The following is a 13588-nucleotide window of genomic DNA, read 5'->3' as shown; positions in this document are numbered from 1 at the left end:
CTTTTATAGACAGCATATGGAGGGGTCAGGTCTTTTTATCCAATCTGGAACTCTGTGCCATTTCTTTGGAGCATTTAGGCCATTCACATTGACAGTGACTATTGAAAGATATGATTTTAGTGCCATCATGTTTCCTGTGAAGCCCCATTTTCTATAGTGTCTCTTAATTTCTGGCCTATATTACTCTTGGGGTCTCTCTTCTTTGATAGAACCCCCCCTTAATATTTCTTGCGTTGTTGGCTTGGTGGTCACATATTCTTTCAGTTATGCTGGTCATGGAAACTCCTTGTCTCTCCATCCATTCTGAATGACACCCTTGCTGGATAAAGTATCCTTTGCTGCATGTTCTTCTCATTTAGTACCCTGAATATGTCTTACCAACCCTTTCTGACTTGCCAGGTCTCTGCGGACAGGTCTGATGTTATTTGATGTTCCTCCCTCCATATTTAAGAAATCTCTTTCCCTTAGCTTCTTTCAGGATTGTGTCCTTGGTTCTAAGATTTTTTAGTTTTACTATTATATATCCGGGTTTTGACTTGTTCTCATTGATCTTGGGAAGGGTCCTCTCTGCCTCTTGGACATGAACGTTTGTTCCCTTTCCCAGAATAGGGAATTTCTCAGCTAAAATTTGCTCAAATCTGTCTTTTAATCCTCTCTCTCTCACCTTACCCCTCAGGTATCCCAGTAATTCTGACACTGGAATGTTTCATGGCATTATTAATCTCTCTCAGTCTGATCTCTTAGGCTTTTAGGTGTTTATCAGAGGCCTCCTAAGCTTCCTTCTTTTCTACTGTCTTATCTTCTAGCTCACTAATTTGTTATTCTGCCTCATTTATCCTGGCTGTCAGGGCATCCAGTTTAGACTGCATCTCATTCATAGCATTTTAAAGTTTGGCTTGATCAGATCTCATTTCTGCCCTTACAGATTCTATATTGTTGTTAATATTTTTCTCAAGCTTAGGTATTGACTTCATAATTGCTACTCTGAAGTCTATCTCTGACATCTTACTTATATCCATACACATTTGGTCTGTGGCAGAGGCCACGGTCTCTGATTCTTTCCTTTGTTGGGGGTTCCTCCTTAGTCATTCTGTTAATAGGTGGTTGAGGAAATGTACAGAGTCCGATGTATTAACCACAACCCAAGCAAGATGCACCCATTTTATAGGAACCCTAGGGTTGTCATCCTGTTGTTTTTCCAGCCTGTCTTCTGGTGGAGGAGACTATTGTTCTGTTACTCAAACAACCCTGCTTGGGCAGTTACCCTGGCCCCTGCTGAGGGGAGGCATCAGCTCAGTGGAAACAGTTTTTTGAGCTTTTGTTCTCTGGCAGCTTTCCACATTTCTTCCGTCTCTTCAGAATCATAGCAGAAATGACCACACCCAAACCTCTGACCCAGAGCAGAGAAATCATAGTCTGTTCTTCACTGAGCTCTCTGGGATACATAGTCTCCATTTCTATCTGAAGTGCTAAAAACTATAGCCTCCCATGTGGTGTGCCCAACAACAATTCTCTCAAAGGTCAATCCCAAGGCCGGGCATGTCTCTGCCCTTTGTGCTTCTAAAACTGTGAGCCTCACCTCCTAGATCCTGTCTAGGGGCTGCATTGTAGTCCTTTCCCTGCTGCTACTAGTCTGAAAGTCTATGCTTGGTCTGCAGCTTGGGACACTTTTTCACTCTAGTGTTATATCACCTTTCTAGAGCCAGTTAATGGCAGCTCCCTCCCCGTTCTGTTTATCTTCCGATATCTGCCCACAGAATCACAGCTGTGCCCTTTATACTTGGTGACTACCAGAGATTTTCTGCTTTAGAGATCCAGATATATATTCTGACATCCCAGGCTGATTTTGTGGGTGTTCAGAATGGTTTGGTAGATTGTCAGCTAAATAAATGGTACCAGTTGAAATAGGGTCTCCTACTCCTCCACCATCTTGCCTCTCCTCCTCTGTTTTGTATCTATTGAAATGATCATGTTGTTCTTATTTCTTTTAGTACTGTGATGTATCACACTGATTTATTTGCAAATATTGAAATGCTCTTGCAATCCAGGAATAAATCCCACTTGATCATACTGAATAATTTTTTAATATATTTTTGGATTCAGTTTGCTAGTAATTTGTTGAGGATTTTTGTGTCTATGCTCAACAGAGTTATGGGTATGTAGGTCTCTTCCTTTGTTATATCTTTATCTGGTTTGGGTGTCATGGTGATGCTGGGCTCATTTTTTTCTTTCTTTCTTTCTTTCTTTCTTTTTTTCCCCTTTGGTGGGGAGAATAGTTTAAGAATAATTGTTAACTCTTGTTTAATAGTTTGGTAGAATTCACCTGTGAAGCCATGTGGCCCTGGGCTCTTGCTGCTTATGACTTTTTTTTATTATTACTGATTCAATTTCTTTGCAGGTTATTGGTCTGTTCAAGTTTTCTATTTCTTCCTATTTCAGTTTTGGTAATTTATATATTTCTAGGAATTTTTCCATTTATTTTAAGTTGCCCAGATGGTGTTATATAGTTTTTCACAATATACTCTTATAACTGTATTTATGTGGAGTAGTTTCTTATTTCTCCTCCCACATTTGTGAGTGTTTTGGGTCTTTTTACTTTTCTTTTTGATAAACCTGACTAGAAGATTGTTTTTTTTTTTCCAAAGAAACAGCTCCTTGGTTTATTGATCTGTTTTATTGTTTTGGGGTTTTTTTGTTTGTCTGTTTCTGTATTATTTATTTGTTCTCTAATCTTTATTTTTGCCTTCCTTCTGCTGGCTTTAGGCCTCATTTGTTGTCCTTTATGTAGTTTTTAAGGTGTAAGGTAAGTTGTTTATTTTAGGTTTTTATTACTTCTTTTTTTTTTAATTTTTTATTTATTTGAGAGAGAGAAGCCAGGGAGAGGGGCAGAAGAAGGAGAGGGAAAGGAAGACAATCTCAAGCAGAGTCTACAGAGTGAGAAGCATGATGTGGAACTCAAACTCACAACTGTGAGATCATGACCTGAGCTGAAATCAAGGGTGCAACACTTAACTTGCTGAGCCACCCTGATATGCCAGATTTTTCTCGCTTCCTGAGGTAAACCTGTATTGCTATATACTTCTCTCTTTGGACCATTTTTGATGTATCCCAAAGGTTTGGTACCATTCTTCTTTCATTTTCATTTGTTTCCATGACATTTTTTTGTTTCTTCTTTTATTTCTTATTTAACCCATGCATCATTATTTAATAGCATGTTATTTCAGCTCCATGTATTTGTGGTCATTCCAGATTTTTTCTTGTCAACTTCTACTTTCATAGCATTGTGGTCAGTAAAGGTGCATGTTATGACTTCAGTCTTCTTGTATTTGTTGAGGCCTGTTTTGTGACCTAATGTGTGATCTATTCTAGAAAATGTCCCATGTGGATATGAAAACTTGAAATGAATGTATATTCTGCTTTTTAGGATGAAGTGTTTTGAATATATCTGTTAAGTCCATCTGTTCCAGTGTGTCCTTCAAAAATTTTCTGTTTAGATTATCTGTCCATATGTAAATAGGTGTTAAAGCCCCTACTATTATTGTATTATTATCAATTAGTTCCTTTAAGTTTGTTATTAATTGTTTTATATATTTGGGTCCCTCCATGTTGGGTGCATAAATATTTATACTTGTTACATCTTCTTGTTGGATTGGCCCCTTTGCTATTATAAGGTGCCCTTATTTCTCACCTGTTAGCCTGTATTAAATCTTGTTTCTCCAATGTAAGTATTTCTACTCTGGCTTTCTTTCAACATCCACTTACATGGTAAATATTTCTTTTCCCCCTCAGTTTAATTTTAATTTTAAGTTTAAGTTTAGTTTTAATTTTCAATTTTTAAACACCTCAGGTGATTTTTATGTCTAAAATGAGTCTATTGTAGGTAGCTTATCCATGGGTCTTATTCTTTTTATCCACTTTGATATCCTATGTGTCTTAAAAAAATTTTTGTTTATTTATTTTAGAGAGAGAGCATGAGTGGAAGGGTAGAGGGAGAGAAAGAGGATCTCAAGCAGATTCTGTTCTGAGTACAGAACCCAATGCAGGGATTGATGCCAGAACCCTGAGATAATGATATAAGCCAAAACCAACAGTCAGACACTTAACTGACTGAACCACCCAGGTACCCCTCTAAAATTAGTCCATTATAGGTAACATATTGATGGGTCTTGTTCTTTTTGTCCATTTTGACACCTTATGAATGTCTTGATTGGAGATTTTTGTCCATTTACATTCAAAGTAATTATTGATAGATATGTATTTATTGCTATTTTATTACTTGTTTTGTGGTTGTCTCTGGAGATTTTCTCTGATCTTTTCCTGCCTTTCATGTTTTGTTGATTTTCTTTATTGACATATTTGCATTTCTTTCTCTTTATTCTTTGCATGTTTATTAGTGGGTTTTGATATATGGTTACCATTAGGGTTTTATATAACCTCTTCTACATATAGCAGTCTATACTAAATTGGTGGTGGTTTAATTCTGAACTTATTCTTTTCTCCTCTTCTCCTCACGTTTTAGGTTTATGTTATCATATTTTATATCTGTTTTGTTTTTGTGTGTGTGTGAGTTCCTTAACTGACTTTTTACAGAAATATTCATTTTACTGCTTTTGTGTTTCCTGTCTTTACATGGTAACTTTTGGTCTGTCCTTTCCACTCGAGGCTCCCCTTTAATATTTCTTGCTCAGCTGGGTTGGTGATCATGAACTCCTTTGGTTTTTGTTTTGCCTGTGAGACTCTTTATGTCTTCTTGTATTCTGAATGAGAGCTTGCTAGATAGTGTGTCTGTGTTTACAGTTTTCTCCCATTCAGCACTTTGAATATATCAAGCCACTCCCCTCTGTCTTGCCAAATTTGTATTGAAAAATTTCCTGCTAGCCTTATGGGTTTTCCCTTGTAAGTTAAGTTTTGTTTTTCTGCTATTAAGATTTTTTTCTTTATCAGTGTATGTTGAAAATTTTGTTACAATATGTCTTGGTGTGGGCCTGCTTTTGTTGATTTTGTTGGGATTTCTCTGCCTTTCAGATCTGGATGCCTTTTTCCCACCCCAGATTAGGGATGTTTTCAGCTATTATTTCTTCAAATAAAATTTCTGCTCCGTTTTCTCTCTCTTCTTTTTCTGGATCCCCTATATTTATTTTAAATTCTCTATCAGACATGTTTCTTATATATGATTTGCTTAGATCTCTGGCTATGATGTTATCTCATTCTTTAATTTGGGTAAATTCTTCTGTCCTAGTTTTTTCTAATTCTCTGCTTATTTCTCTATGTTAGAAAAGCCAGTTATGTCTCCTGATACTCAAAATAATGATCTGATGAAGAAGAGTTCATGCAGTACCCAGGGCTTGGCATCTTAGGGAGTATCTCCAGAATGTGTGTTGCATAACCTCTGCTGTTGTGTTCTTGCTTCTCTTTCTTTCAGACCAGTTATCTATAGAGCCTCTGCTTTCATGCTGTGGTTGTATTTGGTCCTTGGCCTGAATATGGTGAGTTATAACTAGGTGTGTCTTGGTCTGTTTGCTTGTAAAGTGAGACCAGACACCACCTCTGACAGAACTGAGGCCCTGAAAAACTCTTTGGTATTGAGATATGGTGCAGGCAGGGGCTTGTTCTGGTCTTCTGTGGGAAGGGTCCTCCAAAGTGGAACAGAGGAAAGTGTGATTGAGAAAGGCAGTCCTACTGGAACACAGAGGGGTGGGGCTTAGTGTAGCAAATTAGACACTCAGTGTGCCACATTGATGTTTCCCAGAGATGATGCTGTGTTTACACTGAGTGGAAAGGGTGGAAAATGTTGCCAGTCAGCTACTTTATTCTTGGAACTGTCTCTCCACAAATGCTGTCTCTCAGGGGCATGATCTGAGAATAACAAATAAACTCCCTACTATTTGCCCAAAATGCTCTTCAGATCACTTTTTCCATGCTTTATCCCCCATGTTGTTACCTGTCTTCTTTCTAAGAGCAGCACAATGCCCTCTAAGATCTATCCCAGACAAGCCCACTGACCCTTAAAATTCTAGGCTATAAACCCTGCTTGTTGCAAGAACTCATGAAATTCAGCCCCTCTCATTTTCTAAGCCAAATCCTATGGGGAAATTATTCCCTTGTGCATGCACCTGTGTGCTCCTCTCTTTCCCTTTTCCAGGACCATGGCTCCCTCCCCTCCATAGTAGCCAGTGTCCTTTTCTCCCCTAAAACAGTTTTCTGCGCTTTCTACCTTTTTTGATATGGTTGCTTCTCTCTTTATTTGTGGAGTTTTATTCTGTCAGTCTTCAGGTCAATTTCTGGGGAATTTAAGATGATTTGATAGTTATATAGTTGTATTCATGGGACTAGGTGAGCCTACTCCACCACCATCTTCCTGTCTTCTATTTTACATATTTTTTGAAAAAAAATCTTTATTTTATTTGAAGGCATTAATACACTCTATTCTTTCTTTTCCTTTTCTTTTCTTTCCTTTTCTTTTTTTAATTTATTTTTAAATTTATTTTCAGTGTAACAGTATTCATTGTTTTTGCACCACACTCAGTGCTCCATGCAATCCGTGCCCTCTCCAATACCCACCACCTGGCTCCCCCAACCTCCCACCCTCTGCCCCTTCAAAACCCTCAGATTGTTTTTCAGAGTCCATAATCTCTCATGGTTCACCTCCCCTTCCAATTTCCCTCAACTCCCTTCTCCTCTCTAACTCCCCTTGTCCTCCATGCTATTTGTTATGCTCTACAAATAAGTGAAACCATATGATAATTGACTCTGCTTGACTTATTTCCCTCAGCATAATCTCTTCCAGTCCCCATGTTGCTACAAATGTTGGGTATTCATCCTTTCTGATGGAGGCATAATACTCTGTAGTGTATATGGACCACATCTTCCTTATCCATTCGTCCGTTGAAGATATTTTGAGGAAACTTCATACTGGTTTTCACAGTGGTTGCATCAGTTTGCATTCCAACCAACAGTGCATGAGGGTTGCTTTTACCCCACATTCTTGTCAATGATTGCCTCTTGTGCTTTTTATTTTAGCCATTCTGACAGGTGTGAGGTGATATTCTGTGGTTTTTAATTTGCATTCCCCTAATAATTAGAGACGTTGAACATTTTTTTCTCATGTGTCTGCTGGCCATCTGTATATCTTCTTTGGAGAATGTTTTTGCTTTTATATAAATCAATAGTCTAATGTTGGGTGATTAATTATTTATAATTTTTAGATCTCATTGGTATGTTGACCACTTTATCATTATATAATGATTTTTCTCTTTTTAACATTTTTATGTTCAAGTTTATTTTGCCTGATATGTGTAGCTACTCATGCTTTTTGCCCAAAGTGTCTTGTTTCCATTTTTCACTCTCTGTTCATGTGTATCTCTAACACTAAAACAACTCTCTTTTAGGCAGCATATTGTTTGATCTTGCTTTTGCTTTGTTTTTATCCATTGAGCCATTCTACGTCTTAAGACTAGAGAATTTGTTTATGTTTGAAGCCATTATTGATAGTAAAGACTTGCTATTGCCATTTTGTTATTTGTTTTCTCAGTGTTTCATAGATTTGCTTTTCCTTACTTCTTATTATAGTGTGTGTGTGTGTGTGTGTGTGTGTGTGTGTGTGTGTTCCTGTCTTTTGGGTTCAGTACACTTTATTTATTGTGTTCTTTTGGGTAACTTTTGTAGGACTTTCCCTCGATGTTACCATGAGGCTTACATAAAATATCTTAAACTTGTAATACCTTATTTTAAATGGACAACAGCTTAAATTCAATAGAATTTGTAAATTTTATACTTTTACTTCTCTTCCCCCTCTCATTTTAGGTTATTGCTGTTATAATTTACAAGTTTTTTTTTTAATTGTGTAATGAACAACAGATTGTTGTAATTATGGTTATTATTATTATGTTTTTTATTTTTTAACTATTACATTAAAGTTGTAAATAAATTATGCACCACTCTTAACTGTATTGCAGAATCTAACTGGGAGTATATATATTCGTTATTGCCAGTGATATTTACACTGACATTTTTTATTTTTATAATATTAATTAGTGTTATTTTACTTGCACTCAAAATACTATATCACTTTTTTGTAGAACAGGTCTGGTGGTAATGAACACCCTTAGTTTTTGCTTGTTAGGGAAACTTTAGTCCTTTTTTTCCCCCAAAGACTGCTTTTCCAGGCATGAAAATCTATTTTGACAATTATTTTCTTTCAATATTTTTAATATGTCATACTATTTTCTATTTTCCTAAAATATTTCTTCTGTGAAATATGTTGATAGTCTCATGGGGCTTCCCTATTATGTAATTTATCTCTCTTATTTTTCTGCTTTCAAAATTATTTCTTTGTCTTTGACAATATAATTATAATGTGTCTAGGTCTAGCCCCAATTGGTTTTAACCAATATGGTTTCCTTGGGCTTCGTGGACCTGAATGTCCATTTTTTCCCATGTTTGGGAATTTTTTAGACATTATTGCTTTAAATATACTTTCTTCCCTTTTCTCTCTCCCTTCTCTTTCTGAAATCCTGAAAATATGAATACTGTTTCTCTTCATTATTTTCTTTACTCTTTTTTTTTTTCTTCTCCTACTAGGTGAATTTCAATACCCTATCCTTTCTTCTGTGTGATTAAGTCAACTTGTGAAACTCTTGAATTCTTCAGTTCGGTTATATTTTTCAACTCTAGGACTTCTGTGTTTTGTTTTGTTTTGTTTTTCTGTTGTTATCTCCTTGTTGAATGTCTTGTTCAATGTATGCATGATTTTAATAATTTCATTTAGTTGCCTGCATTTTATTTTACCTCACTAACCTTTCTTAATGGGATTATTCTAAATTTTTTGGTACTTCACAGATCTCCATTTCTTTAGGGTCAGTTATTAGAGTTCTATTAATGTCATTTGGTAGTGTCATTATTTACCTGACTTTTTTGTGATCTTTAATTACTTACATTAATATCTAAGCATTTGAGTAATTGGCTCCATTTTTAGACTTTATATGTTTGCCTTGACAGAGACAGTTCTTCACCAGTCAGCTCAGAAGGATTTCTAGTTGTAACTACTGATAATGTCCTTGGAGAGATGAAGTCTACTATTATGGTCTATTTTTGAGTGAATCAACTGTTTGAGCTCTGAGAGTTGGGGGCCTGGAGTGTACCACTGTATGAGAATGATTGGATAGGGCTGCTGGCTTTGTTCCCTACCCAGATTAGGTTATAGGGTAGGCTCCACAATTGTTTGCGTTCTCTGTTAAGACTTACTAGATGGTAGGGACTGGGTATTATATTCAGTAGTAGATGGGGCTATGAATTAACTTATGTGCCCTTGCCAGGCAACTGCATGGGACTCAGAGCCTGTACAACTTGTTTTCAGGATCCAAATCAGTCATTATGTATTTAATTCCCTGGCCAGGTGAGGATGGATACCTGTTGTGCTCTGCAGAAAGGAGAAGGCACAGTTTGTGTTCTCAGTTAAAGTGCCATTGTATGCACAGCTTTTGAATGGGCTATGCAGTTTCCTGTATGGTCTGGTTATATTCCCTGGTTGAACAGCTAGAGGTTTATTCAGCAATGAACAGAACCACAAATTATATTCTTTGCCTGGGCACAGAAGGAAAAGCAGCTCTAAAACTTGTAAACCTCTGTGTTGTCTTAAGTCAAGCTGACCCATACTCCATGTTCCCTGATCAAAGAGGGCCACTGACTTTGCTCTGAAAAATATAAGCTTTGCCTACCTACCTTTTGGCTCATGATACACTGGAGTGCACAACTTCCAGGAGATGCACCAGTCTTTTGTAGAAGCTCAGTTGGAGCTGAAAAATACTTTCCACAGCAGGTGGATTTATGTCACAGATTCCTTACCTGGGCAGGAGGGGGAGGAACCTCTCCAGGCTACTTTAATTTTCCCAGTCTTTTAACATGGGAGGTACTAGGGGCTATTCTCAACTTTGGCTATGAATTAATGTCCCAGCTCGTATATACGACGGGCATGATCCACACCTAGTACTGGCTTTGCTCTGGGTCAATCATTTCTGTCCTCCTCCCTCTCAGTTTAAATGCTTCTGAGATGTATTCCTTCCAGAAATTGTTTCCAGGCTTTCTGCCTCTTAAAGACATTCTCCACTGCAGACAGTGTTGTGATTCAGCATCTAGCTCTCGGCATAGGCAAACCAGGTTCTAAGCCAGCAAAATTCCTCATCAGAGGATCCAAATCAGGCATATCCAAACCTTGCAAAGTTCCCTAATCAGAATATGCCCCTGAGATGACTCTGCAGACCAGCAAAACTACTGGTTAGGATCACGTTTGGGGCAGTTTGCATATGAATTTGGTCTGCTAAGATCCATGTATTGGTTGTTGCAAACCCCATGCTTCTTCTCCATCACAGGCAGATTCCCAGTAGTTGAGCCCTGCAGATTCTCTTGCAATCTTCATTGTGCAAAATCAGAGTAGGGGCTACCACAAAGCAACCTACAATGTTGAAGAGGAGCTGGCTTCCCCCTAGGTTCTTTCTTATTGGAGGAGCCAGAGACTCAGAGGAAACCTCTCAGTGTGGTGCTCTGCTAAACTGGAGAAGGGACAATGTAGTCAATGTGTGGCCATTTCTCTTACTCTTATTGTAGTCTGTCTTGGTCTTTGTGGTACAGGAGAGTGCTTCAGTCTTACCCCAGTGATCTAAGATTCTCTCATTTTTCTTAAATAATCGTTAGTTGTTCATCTTGTGAAGGGTCACAAAACAGGAACCACTTATGTCACCATTTTTGTGACATTACTCCTACTATAAGTTTCAGCTTTGTGGTTACTATGATGACTTCATGTAACAACTTATGGTTGTAATAGTCTATTTTAAGTTGATAACAACTTACATTTGAATGCATTTTAAAGTTCTAAATTTTTACTCTCCCTCCAAGTTTTATGCTTTTGATGTCACATCTTAAATCTTGTGTATTCCATAACTAATTATTGCAGTTACAATTATTTGTACTACTTTTGTTTTTTAACCTTCATACTAGGTATATAAACAATGAATCCACTATATTTACCATATTTACCTTTACCAGTGTGATTCATACTTTCATGTGCTTTCTTGTTACTGATTTGTGTCTCATCTCTTCAGCTTAAGGAAATGTGTTTAATATTTTTTGCAAGTCTGGTATAATGGTGAAGAACACCTTTAGTTTTTGCTTGTATGAAAAACTGTTTATCTCTCTTTCAATTCTGAATTATGACTTTGCCAGATAAAGTATTCTTGGTTGGGATTTTTTTTTCTCTCAGCACTTTGAATATACCATGCTATACTTTCTGATTTGAAAGATGTCTGCTGAAAAACTTGCTTACATTTTTATCATTTTTTGTATGTAACAATTTGTTTTTCTTTTGTTGCTTTTACGATTTTTTTCTTTATCTTTAATTTTAGACGTTTTAAATTATGTGTCTTGGTATGAGTTCATGTTATGTCTATTTCCTCCCTCAGGTTAAGGAAGTTTTCGGCCATACTTGAAATAAATTTTCTGTCTCTTTCTCTCTTCTCCTTCTGGGACCCCTACAATGTGAATGTTAGTTTGTTTGATGCTTTCCTATAAATTCCTTAAGCTATTCACATTTTTTTCTTTTTTACTGCTCTGATTGGTTGACCTTCTTTCCTTGACTTTGAGTTCACTGATCCTTTCCTGTTTCAACTAGTCTGCTATTGATCCTCTCTAATGTATTTCTCAGTTCAATCAATATATCCCTCCCTTAGCTCTGTGACTTCTGTTTGGTAATTTCTTATATTTACTGTCTCCTTGTTGAAATTCTCACTGTGCTTATTTATTCTTCTCCTGAGTTCAGTTAGCATCTTTTTAATTTTTTTAAATTTAATTTTATTTCTTTATTGTGTTATGTTAGTCACCACAAAATACATCATTAGTTTTTGATGCAGTGTTCCAAGATTCATTGTTTACATACTACACCCAGTGCTCTGTGAAATATGTGCCCTCCTTAATACCCACCACCAGGCTCACCCATCCACCCCCACTCCCCTACCCTTTAAGAAACTCAGTTTGTTTCTTGGAGCCCACTGTCTCTCATGGTCCGTCTTCCCCTTTGATTTCCTCTGTTCACTTTTCCTTTCCTTCTCCTAATGTCCTCCATGTTATTCCTTATGTTCCACAAGTAAGTAAAATCATATGATAATTGCCTTTCCCTCCTTGACTTACTTCACTCAGCATAATCTCCTCTAGTCTCATCCATGTTGATTCAAAAGTTGGGTATTCATCCTTTCTGATGGCTGAGTAATATACCATTGTATATATGGACCAAATCTTCTTTATCCATTCATCTCTTGAAGGGTGTCTCAGCTCTTTCCACAGTTTGGCAATTGTGGACATTGCTGTTTGAACAATAGGGTACCCATGGTCCTTCTTTTCACTACATCTTTATCTTTAGGGTAAATATCCAGCAGTGCAATTGCCAGGTCATAAGGTAACTCTACTTTTTTTTGAGGACTCTCCACACTGTTTTCCAAAGTGGCTATACCAACTTGCATTCCAACCAAGAGTGTAAGAGGGTTCCTCTTTCTCCACATCCTCTCCAACACGTGTTGTTTGCTGCCTTGTTAACCTCTGCCATTCTAACTGCTGTAAGGTGATATCTCAATGTGGTTTTGATTTGAATTTCCCTGATGGCTAATGATGATGAACATTCTTTCATGTGTTTGCTAGCCATTTGTATGTCTTAATTAGAGAAAGAAGTGTCTGTTCATGTCTTCTGCCCATTTTTGACATGATTATCTGTTTTTTGGGTGTTGAGTTTGAGAAGTTCTTTATAGATCTTGAATATCAGCTCTTTGTCTGTAGCGTCATTTACAAATACCTTCTCCCATTCTGTGGGTTGCCTCTGTTTTGTTGACAGTTTCTTTTGCTGTACAGAAGCTTTTTATCTTGATGAAGTCACAAAAGTTCATTTTCACTTTTGTTTCCTTTACCTTTGGAGATGTGTCTTGAAAGAAGTTGCTTGGACCAATGTTGAAGAGGTTACTGCATATGTTCTCCTCTAGGATTTTGATGGATTCCTGTCTCACATGGAGGTTTTTCATCCATTTTGAGCTTGTCTTTGTGTATGGTGTAAGAGAATGGTCAAGGTTCATTCTTCTATACATAGGTGTCCAATTTTCCCAGCACCATTTATTGAAGAAACTGTCTTTTTTCGACTAGATATTATTTCTTGCTTTGTCAAAGATTATTTGACCATAGAGTTGAGGGTCCATATCTGAGCTCTCTATTCTGTTCCATCAGTCTATGTGCCTGTTTTTGTGCCAAAACCATGCTGTCTTGGTGAACACAGCTTTGTAATAAAGTTAAAATCAGGCAACGTGAAGCACCCAGCTTTCTTTTTCTTTTTCAACATTTCCTTAGTGGTTTGGGGTCTTTTCTAGTTCCATACAATTTTAGGATTGTTTGCTCCAGCACTTCATGCTGCTGCTATTTTGATAGGGATGGCATTGAAAGTACAGATTCTCTGGGCAGCATAGATATTTTAACAGTGTTTACTTTTCAGATCCATAAGCATGGAATGCTTTTCCATCATTTGTGTCTTCAATTTCTTTCATGAGTGTTCTATAGTTCCTTA

Source organism: Lontra canadensis, unplaced genomic scaffold, assembly GCF_010015895.1.
Source record: "Lontra canadensis isolate GAN:19392208 unplaced genomic scaffold, GSC_riverotter_1.0 scaffold114, whole genome shotgun sequence".
Taxonomy (NCBI): Eukaryota; Metazoa; Chordata; class Mammalia; order Carnivora; family Mustelidae; genus Lontra; species Lontra canadensis.
This window is presented reverse-complemented; position numbering follows the sequence as displayed.